General features: G+C 41.0%; 1 protein-coding gene across 18 annotated transcripts in view; it reads left to right on the top strand.

Annotated features, from left to right (window-relative positions):
• The window catches only part of ptprdb (protein tyrosine phosphatase receptor type Db), a 156962-nt gene that overhangs the window by 37889 nt on the left and 101985 nt on the right, over positions 1-17088 (top strand). For all 18 annotated transcript variants that reach the window (XM_055009700.1, XM_055009701.1, XM_055009698.1 and 15 more), the window contains 2 exons: positions 6418-6493; positions 7705-7749. The gene's annotated coding sequence lies outside the window, so the exon portion shown is untranslated. The remainder of the gene's footprint in view (positions 1-6417; positions 6494-7704; positions 7750-17088) is intronic.

The raw sequence follows: 17088 nt of genomic DNA, 5'->3' as shown, positions 1-17088 counted from the left end.
ACACATCCAACATAGTAAATTTGGTAAAAATGATAGCAACACTTGCATACTTGCCACATTAGCATTACCTTGGAGTTCATTAGTCAATGGAAGTCCAGTGTCTACCACCTTTTTAAAAATTATTTTTATTCTTTACTAGCTAAATAAAAATAATCTGAAGCAACACTTGCAAAATACTCCACTGTGGTCACCAGCTGTTTGTTAAACTTGTCCCTCTGTCTTCATGAGTCGGACCTGGGTCCAAATTTTACTTAATCTAATCAGGTCAGGTAGGGTAAGTACCTAAGTGTTAATATGAATGGCCCAGAGCCTGAGCAGTATTTCATTTCATAGCTTTTACTGTTGCAGAAGTTGAAAAGAAAACTTTAATTTTTCTCAAATAAATTTATCTTATAGCAGATAAACTAATCATTTTAGTTTCTATGACTTTACATCGACTCTGAGAGTATTATTATTGTTATATTGCTGCTCTTTCCCACCCGCTGGTGTTTCTTAACTGACCTTTCGGATTGGGTCTGATTATCCTCAGGTCTATTCAGGTCGGGTCTGGCTCTGCTCAGGTCCCCTTCGGATCAGGTCATTTTTGAAACTAATGCATGCATGTCAGGTTTGAAGAGGAAGACCATGACTCTGCCATTCATTCCTAAGCAATTAGAATACAGTGAGCTGATCAAAGATTTTTTGTTGAAGGCTGGGAAGTCTGAGGCTCATGAAGTAGTGAGGCTGAAACATAAACAGTACAGTCTTGTCTTCACAGGAGGTGCTCCAGCCACATTTTCAGTCATTCTACTCATGCATCTGAGGAAACAAATGCTTCCATTTTACTCAATCGAGCTGTCTACACAGGTCATGCAGCCCAACACTATGCAGACGCAGGGCTCTCTGTTCTTTTAATGTACTGTTTTTATTACACAGCCTGTACGTAAAGTTCTGCGATTAATCCAAAATAATGAGCAAAGAGACGATGAGACAATACACATGCAATAGAGCTGAGAAAACCTGTGGATTTGTCAGTACGAGTGCCACTTTTCTTGTTATAGTCAGTGTCCATTGCAAATTTAAAAATAAATATTAGTGCAGGGTAATGTGGTTGAAAATGTACTGGAAAAAAAAATCACTGTTCAGTGGTTTATATGTGGAACTCCTAGACCTAATCCTAAAACTCTGATGAAACATAAAATCGGTAGTAAAGGATATATGATTCCACATAAATATTTGTCTTTTTGTTTTGTGTTATTGTATAGCATCATTTCAGTGTATTAGTTTTTTGCAAATAGTGGAATGTTAAACCAAGGTATTTGTATGTTGTTGGATAAAAGAAAGTAAAGTACCAGACCACTTTCGAGCAAAACATTTTTATTATACAAGTGTAGCAAATTAGTGCAAAAAAACATCAGCATAATATGTAGGTTAAGCCAGAATTGTTAATTGAAAATGAAAAACAACTGTACAGAGGGAATAAAACTGGGTAAGAAACAGCCAATGACAGTTTCATTTAAATTCCATGGCATGAACAACGAGACCCATGCTGGCCATGTTGCATCAACAAGGTCTCTGACAAGTAGAAATTTGCAGCTGACAGGTGTTTCCAAAGTTGCGGCACAGTGGTCGTCCAGTGAGGCTTAGAACAGCTGATGAAAAGCCCATAAAGCTGACTTCCCTTTCCCCAAAATTGTAAGATGCCCAGCAGCACTGTCAACTCATAACTGGTAGAAAACAGCGGGACGCTGTTACGCCCATCTGCAGATTAGAGAAGTCTGGTCACAAGAGGTCTTTATGGACAGACAAGCCATTCTTCAGAGGTAGAAACAAAGCCAAGCATCCCTCTGTAGTGGTGTGATATTTAGGTCTGCCTTGTATAAGTTCAGGCCTTTTGTCTATTTGTTCTTCCTTTTACCTTGCTACCTGCTCTTGAGTAGTCATGTGATGTTGTAGCGCTTCCCAAATTCCTCAAATTTTGCCCTCCTCAAAAGGGAAACTGGAAACTATATACTTTGCCTAACTTCTCAGCTAAAAAATCCTCTAATATATCAATATAAATATATATATATATAAATACATATATGTATATATATATATGTGTGTGTGTGTGTGTGTGTGTGTGTGTGTGTGTGTGTGTGTGTGTGTGTGTGTGTGTGTGTGTGTGTGTGTGTGTGTGTGTGTGTGTGTGTGTGTGTGTGTGTGAGTGTGAATGTCTGTATGTGTGTATGTGTGTGTGCGTGTGTGCGTGTGTGTGTGTGTGTGCAAAAGACCTGTGAGCTTGCATTGTGATATAGGGGATCTTTTTAAACTTGAAAAAATGTAGGGAAAAAGAGAAAACATACACTGGCAGCAGGCAGTTATTTTCTGCAGAGTATAGTATAGTTACAGTGTAAGACTATGATACGTAGTAAACATTTCTCGCTTTTTTGTAGCTGATTTTCTGCTCTAGTTGGGGATATGGTCGGAATTCATGCTCACTTCTGTGCTAAGAAGTTCAAGCTGATTTGCATCAGTGATCTGATCGGTCCCAAATTAAATCTGCAGTATGATGTTGATCCCAAAGATACTGCTAGAGTCCTAAAAAAATATTTTAGCAGGAAGAATAAGGAGCCCTGCAACAGATAGTATGACTGCCACAGAACCCTGATCTCAACATTATTGTGTAAGTCTGGCATAAAGAGACTGAAGAAATTGAGACTAAATCCACAGAAGAAAGGTGGCAAGTTTTCCAGGATACTTAAAGCAGCTTGCATGCTTGCAAATACTTTGAAAAATTATGTCACCAAGGAGATTTGGTGCTATTTTAAAGAGAAGCAGTGGTCACATAAAATATTCATTTAATTTAGGCTGCTTCTGTTTTCTTTTTTAATTAATACAAAAACTATCCATTATTTCTAGAAGTGTAGAAGTGCAGATTTCTCTCATTGTTCTTTTTCAGATGTGAATTTCAGGTTAATATCTCTTCAAGAATGCCAATGGAGGCATAAAATGTATACTTATTTGGTTTCAAGGCATTCAACTGCATTTGGTACGTCAAACCAAGACATGAAGGCACATTGGAGAATTGCAACCTGACTCAACTCAAAATGCCAGATGTAGCTGTACTTATCCTACTTTAGGTTTTAAGAAGGGCTATTTTTTAATGTAATTTAGGATTAAAATGAGGCTTGAATTTCTACTGCGTGTGTCTTCGCTGTCCAGCTGTTATTTTGATGTCTCATATACAGGTTGCTGTTTGAGTGGAGGAACACATAGAACTGTAGCTGAATAATCCTCATCTTACTGTAGGCCTTTTTCAGATTTAAGAAGTTCAAGAGCAGCGGGTCACTTTTGAAGGCTCAGTTGAATTGTGCAGGCATTTGTGCATTTATCGTGTATCTTCTCAAAGCGCTTAATCATCCTTGTGGGGGCAGATAAGATGCCTATCACTTTGTGTAGACTCTTAAATTTTAGGTCTGCACACATACACAAGTTGTAAACAAGTTCAAGTTGTTTACACAAAACTGTGCCATGCTGCTCTGAGAGTCCCTGTTGCCAGTTTGACCTCCAATAACCTCCTTAACATTCTAGCCAAATTTATATCAGCGCTGCGTACACACCTCAAAAGAGTAAACATGTTTACAAACTTAAATTTGCTGTTGGAATTTATTTTCTCGAGAAAATGACAGTTCTGGAGAGCATATGATCTTGAAACATTTCACACTTAACTGCCACTGGGGGGAAAAAAAAGAAGAGATGGTGCAGCTTGAGGAGGGTTGTGTGTGGAGATGGAGTTTGTAGGTAATCATGTCAATGTTATGCGTGGCCGTGCTGTGACACTACATTTAAAATAGGCTTAAGAGACGGACATCTGATGCCCACTCTGCTGCCCTGCTTACCCACTTGCCTTGATGTTGAGGCCAGTTGACAGAAGCCTAAGAAGAGTGTTTCACACATGCTGAGTGAAGCCAAACCAAAGTAAGCCGAGTTCCACTGAGCTGCCCTGGTTAGGGTTAGACGTCAAAAAATTATCTGGGCCATTGCTTTGCAGATCAGTGCAGAAATAGTTTGGTTCATGGTGTGAAAGGGGTATGTGAAAGCACTTCAGTGACCTAAATAATATGCTGCTTTGCCCTGAATCATTTCTGCCACCAGCAGAAACCTTTAAGGTGATGTCCAGACGCAGCACCGAGAGATGAATTCCCTTCAAATTACTATCAACATTTTTACTCTTACTGAATAGTCACTTCAGCCATTAACATAAAAGGGCTTCAAAGGCTGCTCTGAAGGGTTCCCACGGGAGTCCTCACAGAGATTCAAAGCAGCAAAAAAGGTTTGCAGACAGACATTCACCATGGGTGCCACTTCATCACACAAAAATCAGGGAGGAATCTACAGTAATATCATGTCCACCATTGCCAGATAAACATAACTTGTCCTAGCTTATTGTGCAGGAGCTGTAACCTGAAATTGCTTGCACCAACATGAGCTTTCCAAATGATCTAGTTTCCAGACTCTCCCTCTCCCGCACAAAGCTGCCGAGGCTTTAATTACTACTGCTGGGCCAGCACAGGTGAAGCACATTCTCACTAACAAGGTGGTTTCCAACCAGGGAGCACTGAAACCCAACAGGAAAACAACATGATGGAGAGGAAAACTGGCGCCCGCAATAGAGGGTAACCGATGCTTATAATAATCCTCCACCCAGCCGATTTCACCAGCCACTGTCAGATCGTTACAGAAGAAACATGGTGCAAGTGGAGAGGAATCGACAGAGGAATGTGTCATCAACTGAAAATAAAGTGTGAACTAGTTTTCACACATAGAGCACATCCATTTGCCACAGTGCACATATATGCAAGCTAGGGCAGCGCTGAAATCTATCACATCTTAGACAGATCATCAGAGCCGGGCAAAGACAGATTCTTCAAAGGGCATCTGATTGCATTACATAAGGTGTCGCCTTTATGGCCTAAAAACAACTGAGGTTTACAGGTCAAGGAACACAACATAATGACATATGTTCTAGTTTTCATCTGCAATTAAATCACTCAAGATCTTTACATCATCAGATCCTGCAGTTAATGTATGCTGCCATCATCTTCCCTGCCCTTGTTTAGTAAGTCGGTCAGCAGCACAAACACAGGAATGGGGTAACAGCACAGACTAGTGGTGACTCTTTGTTATGGCACCTTCTGCCGCATGTGAAGGACAGATTCAATTTAACCACCTTCATTTAGTTTAAAAAAAAATCCCCTTCTTGTTATTTTTGCTGTGTAATATCATGAATATACCCAGTCACGGCACCCAGCAAAGTGTGTCTTATACTTAATAGAGCTTACAACAAGAATTAGAATGTCATAACTGCGCAGATTGCTTTATTTACATGTAATTGAAAAAGATTAAAACATGCAAAATGTTTTTGTAAATGTCACAGCACAGCAGCCAAGTGTTACTGGTCTAAAGAATGAAAGTTCAACAGAGGACAGATGTCATAACAAATGTAACTGAATCTGCCCGTGATCCTTTGAGATCCTGTCTGTTTTTGTTCCAACAATGAAGTTATTTCTATTTTGCTGTGACTTGGTGCACTCTCCAGAGATGACTTGACAATAATGGTACTGGGTCAGTGCTGTCACAAAACATGGAAGAACATGGAAGCGTAACATCTGGACATTGTGTGTGTGAGAGAGTGTGTGTGTGTGTGTGTGTGTAGTGCAGATATTACTCAATTTGTGAGGACCTCACTCTGTTTACAGTCACAGTATGGGGACATGTCTTTCTTATGGGAACAAAAAGCAAGTCCCCATAACATAAATGATTGAATTTCAAGGTGAAAGCAAGTTTTAAGGTAAAGCTATTATTCATAAGAAAGCAGTACTTATGGTTAAGGTGAGAGTACGACTCCAGTAAATTAATCTAAGTCAATATAATGTCCTTTAAACTCTTAGATACACAATTGTGTTTACGAGTATATATGGTTTCTCTTTGCTTACATTTCACACGCCTCTGTGCTAGTAGTCACACATGTGTCCTAATGCAACCCCTGGAGGTGCTGTATGTTTTTCCCAGTCAGGCTTCCCAGCCCCTTTTCCCCTCACAGCCCGTGCGGCTTGTAAGTAGCTGGCATGGAAGCCTTAAAAGCCTTAAAAGCTCCCAGTGCAGGAATTGAGCCAGGGCTGTCCATTTGACCCAGAATGCTTTTGGAACAACTTCGCTACAGTGTTTGAACTCTGCGTTCACACTGGAATCTTCGATCTGAATGCCATGACATAAACATGTACACCAATGGAAAGATGCAAAATCGGGGAACTTAGCTGAAAGCCAGAGTTGGCTTTAAAAGCACTGAGCTCAGAAAGGCTAAGACTCTGTTCCTAATCCCTTTCCTACTCTTCCTCTTCCCTTCCTTTCCCCAACCCATTTTCTTTCTGTCTGTCTGTATCTTCTCTTTTGCAGGAGAATTCTGGGGAGATTTCTTAGTCTTTCATTCCTCAAGGATGAAGCAGCGCAGTGGACCTGTGTACTGAATCAGGTAAGCACTGATTATCATGGTGACCTTCAAAGAGACACACGCACAGACATATGCCTCATTTCTTTGCTGTCAAGAGAAGATTTGTTCCTGACCAGATCTGGGTATGATTTCCTTTGCTAAAAGCCTGTTCTATGACACATCAAGGGAGTTTAAAAAGAAAGAGAAAGGGATTGGAACTCTCTACTGAGAAAGAGTGAAGGAAACGAAAAGGGAGACTCGTCCTCTGGGACCAAAAGAGCGAGTGAAGACACTGTCGACAGGATGAAAGTTTAACCAAACATCGGCTCCCCACAGGAGTGGCAAATCTGCTGCCGTCGGAGTGGACCGACTGATGGAAAGACATGCAAAAGGACAGACTGGCAGACAGGACAAGACAGACCGGCGATCCCCAGCTGTTTTTAAAATGCAGCCTCTGATACATTATTGAATATGCAGCTCTTCAACGCATCGCTGAGCTTTCCTCTCATGTTAGTGCTCAAGTTTGCATAGCGTCACCATTCTAAATATAAATCATTCGCTCACCCCTTTCCAGTTTGTTAAAAGATGCAGAGGCTGCACGTAGGATGTGTGTGTTACTCTGAGTGCCACTTTCCTTTTCTGAGGCCGGCTGGAGTTTGTGTGAGTTTTTGTGTGACTCATTTTGGTAGCAAGCCTCTGCAAACTTAAGAAAACAAAAATAGATTTCATCAAACTCTTTGAAAGTATTGTCAGATGATGCTGAGGCAGGCGGAGAGCTTCACTGGGAGTCGTATGTACTGTACACTGAAAGAAGAGAGACGCTATCGAGGGGATTGATTTTAAATCAGACAGCATATGGAACACTGCAGGTCTAAGGCAATCTAGTGCAGCAGTAACTTAGTTTGCACAGCTCAACTACCCCTCCTTTTCTCCTAGTTCCCATTTTCCCAGCTTAATAAGTTAGATACGGGAGGATTTTCTGAGGTCAGAGTCCTGAGGCTTTGTGTATGTGGAGTACCAGGTGTAATCTACAGGTGGCAGCAGAGCAACATACCCAGCAGGAATGTTTCTGGAGCAGACTTGAATGGCCAATTCTCGCCAGGCAGTTCCTTTTGTAGGCCTTTCTACAATCATCTCTCTCTCATCAAGCAGTGTTTTCATTATGTCAGGCCAAGAAACACTGTGGAAAAATTAATCAGTCATATTTCTTCCAGACAGTTCAAACTCACATGAAAAATCTTGTTCTCTTTTAGCTCCCACTTTCAAACTTCATGTTCCACGATGAACCATGAGCAAAGGTAAGAAAGTTATTTTTAGTGTGTTTCTGAACGTAAGCCTATGAGCAGCTTGGGGTGCATTCGTGCTTGCAGTTGTATGCATGTTTGAGGTTGTGGGTCTGGTTTTTTGACAGATGTTGCTTTGACATGATTAGTCCTCTGGCTGCTAGTAGCTCTGTGTGAGGTTGCTATAGTGACTGTGGGTTAAGTGTCGGGGAGGCCAGTGTGGAATATGAGGGTTCCGAAGATGAGGAGAGGGGGCGGAATAGGAAATGAAGTGCCTGGTGCCTCCGGCCTGTGTGTGTCTGTGCCTGAGTTTGTGTCTCTCTTTCTGGCTTTATGTGTGTGTGTTTGTGTCTGAGAGTGGGTGTGTTTGTGTGGTGTTTATGACTGTTTGTTTGCGTATCTGTACAAAGAGCGCAGCATTGAAGAGACACTCGTCTGTGTAATTGGGAATTTGATCAAGATAACTCACTCAAACACACAGTCAATCATGTACACACAAACACACTCACACGTACACACATGTTGTGTCTGCGTAGGAGCCAGAGACAGGGATCCTGTGATGGCTGGAGCGTGGGCTGAGGGTAACCTGCTCTGCCGCACAGACCAACACTATGAGTGGGTCGCACTTTGTATCACTTATCACTTAAATTGCCGCGTCAATGGAGCTGTTGTGCAAACTGGTACAAGCAAAAGAAATGCCCTCCGAGCACAGAGACTGTAAAACAATGTGGACCGCAGCACCATGCAGCCTTGACAACAAGTTTCAAGCTGTGGTTGTTGATTTCAGACCTGTGTTTGAAGAAAGTGCTCATCAGCCTGAGGGTCAAGACCCCCGCCAGGCCTTGCAAGATTAGTCTGAAGAAAAGGGGGAAAAAAAACACACTTATTTGGTTATTATTTAATTTTTTTCTACTTCTTGTTTTAGTTTCCGAAGTACCAGGCAGTTTTACATCCTTGAGACTCTATTATTACCACTATTTAAATAATTATACCAGAGAAATGAAAATGCTCATTGGTTCAACTGCAGGCAGTTCAGACATAACTTACTTTAAGGGGTCACAAGCCATACACCATACAGGCATGGCTGTGAATTATTTTTTTGTGTGTATTATTGTCTGCAGGGATGCACCACTTCAACTTTTCTCACCTAATTCCCTTTCTATTACCTCAGCTCTGTATATCTACTGATTCTAATCCATTGCCTGTGCTTTGTTCACTGTTGCATGATGTTCATGTTTTTGTTACTTGCCATGTTCACTGATGTGGTGGTCCAACAACAACACAATATACAACATACACAATATTGGAATTTGAACAACACAATTCTAAGAATTTCTGTAAAGAATTAAACAGTTGTTAAATTTACCTAGATTCCAAGCAATATAGACAGGAAGATTTGGCATTTATCTCAGCTGGATCACATTTATCAGTAAAAAAAAACGAAGTGTTTTTAGTGATTCATGTAATATTTGTTACATTTATCACTATCAAGACATGGTGAAATAAAGCATCATAATCACTAATGACGTTTTTTGGCAACCCTATTCAACACAAAAAATATGCTCCTCTATATACCACATGAGGGACAGAGTTTGACAGTGTGTGCATTGCTAATATGCTAATGTATGTGCAGCACTGTGACACATCTATACAGTGTATAGATCTGTTGTTGCTCTTTTCAACCTAGAATGATAAAAACAGTTCAGGAATTTTAATAACAACTCACTCATCAACACTTAAGCCAACACATGGGGCATCAGTATCCTCATAGAGGAAGACGGGGGTCCATGAAATATGTTCTTTCCTCTGAATTTAAGCTCTCACTAAAGCCATGCCCTGTTCCCTAAAGAATGATCCAAGTCTTATGCAGCTTCCCTCTCATCCAGTCTGGATTCAGTCATCTTTAGGATGCCAGGGACCCAAGTTGATGAATTGGTGGCTTATTTCGGATTTTTGAAATTTAATTTAATCAATTTATTTAATAACATTTTAATGGTGTGTGTGTGTGTGTGTGTGTGTGTGTGTGTGTGTGTGTGTGTGTGTGTGTGTGTGTGTGTGTGTGTGTGTGTGTGTGTGTGTGTGTGTGTGTGTGTGTGTGTGTGTGTGTGTGTGTGTGTGTGTGTGTGCGTCTGTCTGTGTTGGAGGTGATATGGATTTGGTGTAGGGGGGGCATCTAGCGTTTTTTTATTAACTTTTCTGAGTGGACCCATGCAACACATTTATCATATAGAAGCACTTCAAACACCACACAACGGTCTTAACTCTTAAAATCTGTACTTTGATATGGAACTCATCTAATTTCAACAGAATATTTATGTGAAGCAGCACAAGGCGAGAGATTGCTGTGGCAACAGAAGCAGACTCGGTGGTCTCCTGTGACAGACATAATTATTATTATGACATTTACAAAGAAACTGTTTTTAACTCTTTAATGTCCACTTCTCATCAGTTTGCTACTTTTGTTTTTCTATTGGTCACATTAAAACACATTGAAGCCCTTCATTCTCCCTTCATTGACATTCTACTTTCTATGAATGGCATCTGCATGTTAGAGAGGCCATGGACTTTTTAAAACTTGAGATATGGTGAAGTGGGCATGCAATTCTACATAATCTGCTATTTTTTCTTTTGTTTGATGTGGCGTGGATGTGATGTTTGACTTCACTGGGACTTCGTTGTTTTCTTTGGTTATGATTGGTATATGTTTCGCTTTGTCTTGTCATTCATGCGTATGACTTGTGAACTGACACACACAGAACTTACTGTGATTTTTTTCCCCCTGTGAATTCAAAAGAAATGAAACAGAAAACACAAATGTTAAATGTTAATGCAAACAATGAAAACTGGGAGACAGGATTATTAAAGAAATATATGACAGCATATGTTCAAATTTTAATATTTTAATCACTGACTTGAAAAACTATCTGTCAGAACTCAGAATTAGTTAATGTGCTCCCTGGAGGTCTACCTTAAGTGAACCACTCTTATTTTACATAAGAAATGAAAGCAACCCTAAGGCTGTGCTGCCATTACACAGCTAACCATCCTCACACTTGTCTCCTTTATCTCCAGACTGTGCAGCTGTGTATAATAGTCATTGTGAAAGACATAATATGCTGTACCATACAGGGCTGGCTTCACGCAGGGATTACACCTAGATGATTCTTCAGTAGAGAATTTAGTCTCGGGTAGCCGAGCTTAATCCACGGCTGTGGAAGCAGACCACAGTACTGTGAAGCCATGGCCAGATATGACAAAGAACAGAGGGAACCAGATTAGTTCATTCTAGGAAGAGGGCTGAGCTTGAAGCTGCCTGACAGAGCGTCTCTTGACAGCTCCTCCCAAATCTCTCAACTCTCTCTAATGCAGTCTGAGGGAAACATTGTTCCCCTTTCTGTCTTTTTGACTGTTTCCTTCTTTCTCCCACTCTGTCCCCATCTCTCTGTGTGAGGTGAGAGCGAGACATAGAAAGTGTGTGTGTGTGTGTGTGTGTGTGTGTGTGTGTGTGTGTGTGTGTGTGTGTGTGTGTGTGTGTGTGTGTGTGTGTGTGTGTGTGTGTGTGTGTGTGTGTGTGTGTGTGTGTGTGTGTGTGTGTGTGTGTGTGTGTGTGTCTTACCGCTTCATTAGCCTGTAGATTTCTGGGTCAGTCATAGCCTTGTTCCCACTGTCTGTGATGCTGTAATTACCCTCATGTGAGTCACGTCTGATAATTAGGATGGTTCAAGATTCACGCACATATCCCATGTACACTCATACATGTGACACACACAGACACACACACATCAGTCATTAGTGGGGAGCTTAATGTGTGGTACAGTTCTAATGGGAACATCATTGCTGAGGGTTCCACTCATCAACCTCTTATTCCTCTCGCTCTTCATCTCAAGCACCATTTTTAAACACATAGAATCACCAATCGTATCTACAATTTCTCTTTTCTTCTTTGTTGACATGACCATGTGTAAGGACAGTTTTATGAAACAGACTCCATAGTGCATCCTGATATCATTAGGGTTAAAGGCACTGAGCATGTCTCAACTACAATGTTTTTTTCAATCATTGTCTCCGTCTTTCTATGGTCAAGTCAACACTAAAGACCACACATGACCCCTACGCCTCTCCCAGCAAGTGGTCGCCCATTTGGTTGTGACTCAATGCGTCTTGTTCATACCCAGTTGGTGAATGGTTGGCCACCAGAAGTTTACCTTTGAGCTTTCCTTCCAGTCCTGGCTTGAGAAGAGGGCCCGGTCTCCTTTTTCTGGGCAAGCTGTCAAAAGTCCATCTTTGCTAACTCATAGGGGGTCTTCATGGGAGTCTAAATATCTCGGGATGTTGTTGGAGAGTGACAGGAAAATGGAGCGTAACATGAACAGATGGATTGGTGTAGCGCCAACAGTAAGTGAATTGTCATGTTGAAGAGGGTGCTGAGCCGGAAGGTGAAGCTTTTGATTTCCCAGTCAGTTTTCTCTCCAACCCTCACCTTTGGTTTTAAGATCTGAGAAGGAGATTGCAGATATTACCGGCTGAAATGAGTGGCTTGGCTCAGCCATAGAGATAGTGTGAGGAGCTCGGACATCTGGAGGGAGCTCGGAGTAGAGTCGCTTCTCTTTCACAACAAAAGGAGCCAGATGAGGTGGCTCAGACGTCTGATTGAGATGCCTTCTGGGAAATTTTCTTTATACCGTGGAGGTAAACCCAGAGTTTGCTTGGAGGGATTACATGTCTCATTTGGCCTAGAAACGCTATGGGATCCCCGGGAGGACACTGATAACATTGATGGGGAGAGTGATGTCTTGAATGCACCACTTCACAATCTGACCCTGGATAAGTGGAAGAAAAATTAATGAATAGAAAGTTACATCAAGGTGTTTTTTTTTCTGCTTTGCTAACCTTTAAAACATCTTTTGTCCCTTTGTTTTATCTTACAACCACCATGCAGTTTCCCAACACTGAAGCTGGGAGCCACAGTTTTTTGTCAAGAGAAGCACAAATTTAAAAATAATTGTAGGAGAAACACGTATACCACTTCCACAGCACAAAAGTCCACGATAAGGGGAGAATGTTGCCTAAACAACCACTAGTTGAACGATGAAACACTGTCTTCCAATTGTAATAAGGACAAGACAAAGAAAAAGTAAAGGCTGTGAGGGAAGTAACCTTGATTTGTTGTTCTCTTAGTTGCACTGGCATATTCACCTCTATTTATCTCAAATACTCTCAGTCCTTTCTCCCGTCATCACTGCACCCATTTCATCAGCTCATTTAAAAGTAATATTACCCATAAGCATTCAATTTTCACTGTGTTTATTTCTGTTGACTGAAATGGTAATGGAGATATTGACTGCACAGTGATTGTGTCCAGGCCATTGTGCTGAGTGGTTCGATGGAGAGGGGCGGATGACTGGAGGGCTGTCTATCTATGGTATTACATATGGTGTGGAAGGCATGGGAAAGAGAGGCCCTCTGAAAGCCATAAGCTTAAATACGATGCCTCACATGCACAAACATAAAAAGCCAACACACACACATGGAAACACACAGGCTGAGACATGCACACAGGCAGTGGATTAGGATAGGGATTATGGAAGCATAGCTGTAAAACAGGCAGAGACAGATCAGTGTCATACTTCATGAACACACACACACACAGTGGATGTGTATTAGGAGTGTAAAGTAAGATGGATTTATTTTGAGGTGGATGCTATGATGACCTAAGTTCACGTCATGATTGAGCACCATTCAAGCTTAAATCGGAAGACGGTTCAATAGAGCAGCAAAGAAGCTTTAGCAAACAATTATTGAGCAAGAATTAGAATGGCAGGAACTGAACAGAGCTGCAGAGATTTCATGTCCGGGTCATTAAGGATTTCGTAATGTTGGTAAGTTTTAATTTTCCACCAAAAGACCTATGCATTTAGCTTCAGTGAGGTGTACATTTGACAGCTTAAAATGTTGCTCCTTTATCCATAGTCTAATACAAGATAAGAAAAATCTGACATGTTGCAAGGCAAGACAAAACTCATAGACTGTGCACTGATAAAACAGCCTCAGTTTTAATGAACAATGAGTCGCTTAGAAAAAAAAGATCTATTATTTGGGAATTTTTCCATTTATCAGACAGTTTAAGTAGAGACCAAACTCGTGAAAAAACATCCTTGAAATTCCAAGTGTTTAAAATGCTTTAGTTTTGTAGGGATTGTGTGAACTTTATACTGTACTGTCAAACTAACACATCCCTCTTAGGTGTCTCTAGCTAGCAGGCAAAAAACAGTAGAACATCATCAGTGGGAATGGCACTCTTTCTAATCACGGCTCGGGATCGAGCGATTGCACTTGTTGGGTTGGCACCTTCTTATTTATCTGAGCTTTTACATGTTCATGCTCCAGTTTTAGCGCTGAGGTTTTTCCAATTAGATGGTCCTTAAAGATGGTCCCAGATCCAGACTCAGAAACACTGATGACCGCACCCAGTCATGCTTACCTGTTCAAATTAGAATTGCTCGGACTCTTGATACCATCAAGTGTCTACTGAAGACATACATGAACTCTCTGGCTTTTAATTGAAGTTGAGCTTTAAGACCTTGAAATCTGTCATCATTTTTCTTGCTCTGTATATTTTGAGCTTGTAAAGCACTTTGATGAACATTGGTTGTTTTTAAATGTGCAGTATAAATAAAGTTGACTTGACAGCTCTGTTATTGAACTTTTTTTTAAATCAGTATCATTATTTTTTCTGTAACTGACTCCTGATAAAATTCATTCATTTTATAAATGTGCTACTATTTGCTCTGATGCAGCAGAGTAGTCACCTCTCCACCCATAGCATTATAGGATTGATTACATGTTGTGAGAAATAGCCTGTCACGACTGAAGAATAACTGTTAAAAAGCTGTCTTAAAATTACATTAAATGAAGAAGCATAAACATTTTAACAAAGCTTTGCAATGGAAACTGAATTATTCAACTTTGAACTTTGAAACTAAGATTATAATTTCTCCTGCAAATGTTTATCAGCTTCAGTCTCCTTAAGTACTAATAACATTGCTCAACCCCTAATTAAAAACGGAATTGACTGTATCCTCTCTACATTAGTCACTATTTAAACTCTAAGCAGAAGGAAATTGTGTGAAATATCCTTACATTTCTTTAGATCCCAGCTTGTTAAGAAGCTGGGGTCAGCCACGTAACAACACTTTCAGAGCAGATAAGGTTGAGGGCCTTGCACAAGGGTCCGACGAGTGGCAGCTTGGTGTCAATCAATAGCACAAAGCCTTAACCACTGATCCAACAGTAAACAGTAGTGGCCCGTACAGGGATCGAACCCACGACCTTGGTGTTATTAGCTCTAACCATCCATCCATTTCTCCTGTTGATGCCATCACTGTGGTCAGACCATAGACTGCATAAGTATACAGTCTAGACTAGCATCCATAATACACAGAACCTTGCAATTAACCATAATCCATATTGTAAAGCTGAGTGTGACAAACTCATATATATGTACTCACATTATGAGAATATCAGATGGAGGCAGCTCACCTCTATCATTTACCTTGTTAGTTTGAACAAACTGCCCTTTTGTTGAAAGCAGTATCTTGTTGGAGAGTATAGAGGCAGTCACACTAATATGGGTCCTATGCTGTGTCTTCTTGGAAATAAATTGCAAAACCATAGTGTCATCTGAGGTATTGTCACATATGTTTCAAAATCTGTCCACAGTGGTCACATCTCAGTCACACAAGGTTCATACATGATGGATTATTAGTCATATGCTGACAGAGTGCCTCAATCTGCGGCCAGATGCTTTGGCCTCGCTGCATCAGGCATATCTTGGTCACCAGACATCTGTCATCAGCATGCAGCTCAGTGGAGGTCCGTGGCTCCTCGTGATCCCATCTTCTCTACAACTGTCAAAAATAATAATCAATCTCTTCTTTGCGTTCTTTTATATTCACTCTGCATATTTCTGCCTGGCCTCTTCAAACTCTCCCCTCTTACCCTCCTCCTCCTCCACATTTCTCTTCTCGTCTTTCAGTAATGCTGAAATATATAACTAGCAATTTGCCGATCTCTCCCGCTATGACACACAGGCATTCACACATACAGATGCACACACACACACACACACACACACACACACACACACACACACACACATGCAGAGGTATCCAGACCACAAGAGCTGCTGTGGTGTATAATGACAGATAATTGGCTATTGTGGGTTCGCCCTCAGCAGCAGGAACCAATCACAGTGACAGCCACTTCTCCATGACCCGTGTGTGTATGTGCATGCGAGCGAGTGTGTGTGCTCATGCAAGCAGGAGTATCTGTGTGTGCCGAGCACTGATAGCATTTTATTTTCCTGTCTGCTTTTGTTGCTCTGTATATAGAAGTAATTGCTCATCGAGTGTGTACAGAATGTAATTGAGGGCTCTCTTTAGTCAATTATTGCACTTATGTAAACGTAAATAAGCTATTCAACTGTTGTGTATGTATGTATTCGTGTGTGCATGGTTGCATGTGTGCACATAATATATAAAAATCCATCATTGTTCAAGGGTTGCACAGTGGCTCAGTGGTTAGCACTTTCGCCTTGCAGCCAGAAGATCCCTGGTTTGTGTCCCGACTTTTCTGGGATCTTCCTACATGGAGTTTACATGTTCTCCCTGTGCAGCGTGGGTTTTGACTAACTTCCTCCCACAGTCCAAAAACATGCTGAGGTTAATTGATGATTCTAAATGATCTGTAAGTGTGCTTGTTATTTTTGATACAAATTGCCACCTAATGCCTCTCATTTTGCAATCTCAGGGTTTTAACTTGAAAGTCTACAGCCCTGCACAGTGCAGCCCTGCAGTATTGTAATCATTTGTCACTCATTTGAGTCAGCATCCATACTTAATGGTGAGTCCGCTTGCCATTTGTATGGAACTTGTTGAATCCAACTGTTCCAAATATCAGAATAATAATTTTCTTTTTTGTGAAAAATAATCCTGATGTGTTTCATGCTGGAATGGATTGTAGCCACATTAATAATGCCTTTAAATTAACAGCCATAGTGGTGCCAGAGGAGGATGTCTCACTCTTTCTCATTCTATCCTTTTATCATCTCCTCATTTATTCCTCGCTTCTGTATTCTGTCTCTCTTTCTCTGCCACTTCCTCTTCTCTCACTGTTTTTTTTCTCGTCTTTTCTCTCTCTCTTTCCCTGTTTGCACCGTTTCTCATTTCCGCTCTTTCAATAGTAGAGTGCTCATCCAAGCCATGCACACAGACTAAATGAGATCCTGTGTGCATGTGCGCGCGTGATGTGTGCATGAAGCTCTGCAAATATGATCTTTTCTGCAATGCTAATACT

The sequence above is a fragment of the Amphiprion ocellaris genome, chromosome 4 (genome assembly GCF_022539595.1).
Source record: "Amphiprion ocellaris isolate individual 3 ecotype Okinawa chromosome 4, ASM2253959v1, whole genome shotgun sequence".
NCBI classification, from domain to species: domain Eukaryota; kingdom Metazoa; phylum Chordata; class Actinopteri; family Pomacentridae; genus Amphiprion; species Amphiprion ocellaris.
This window is presented reverse-complemented; position numbering and strand designations above follow the sequence as displayed.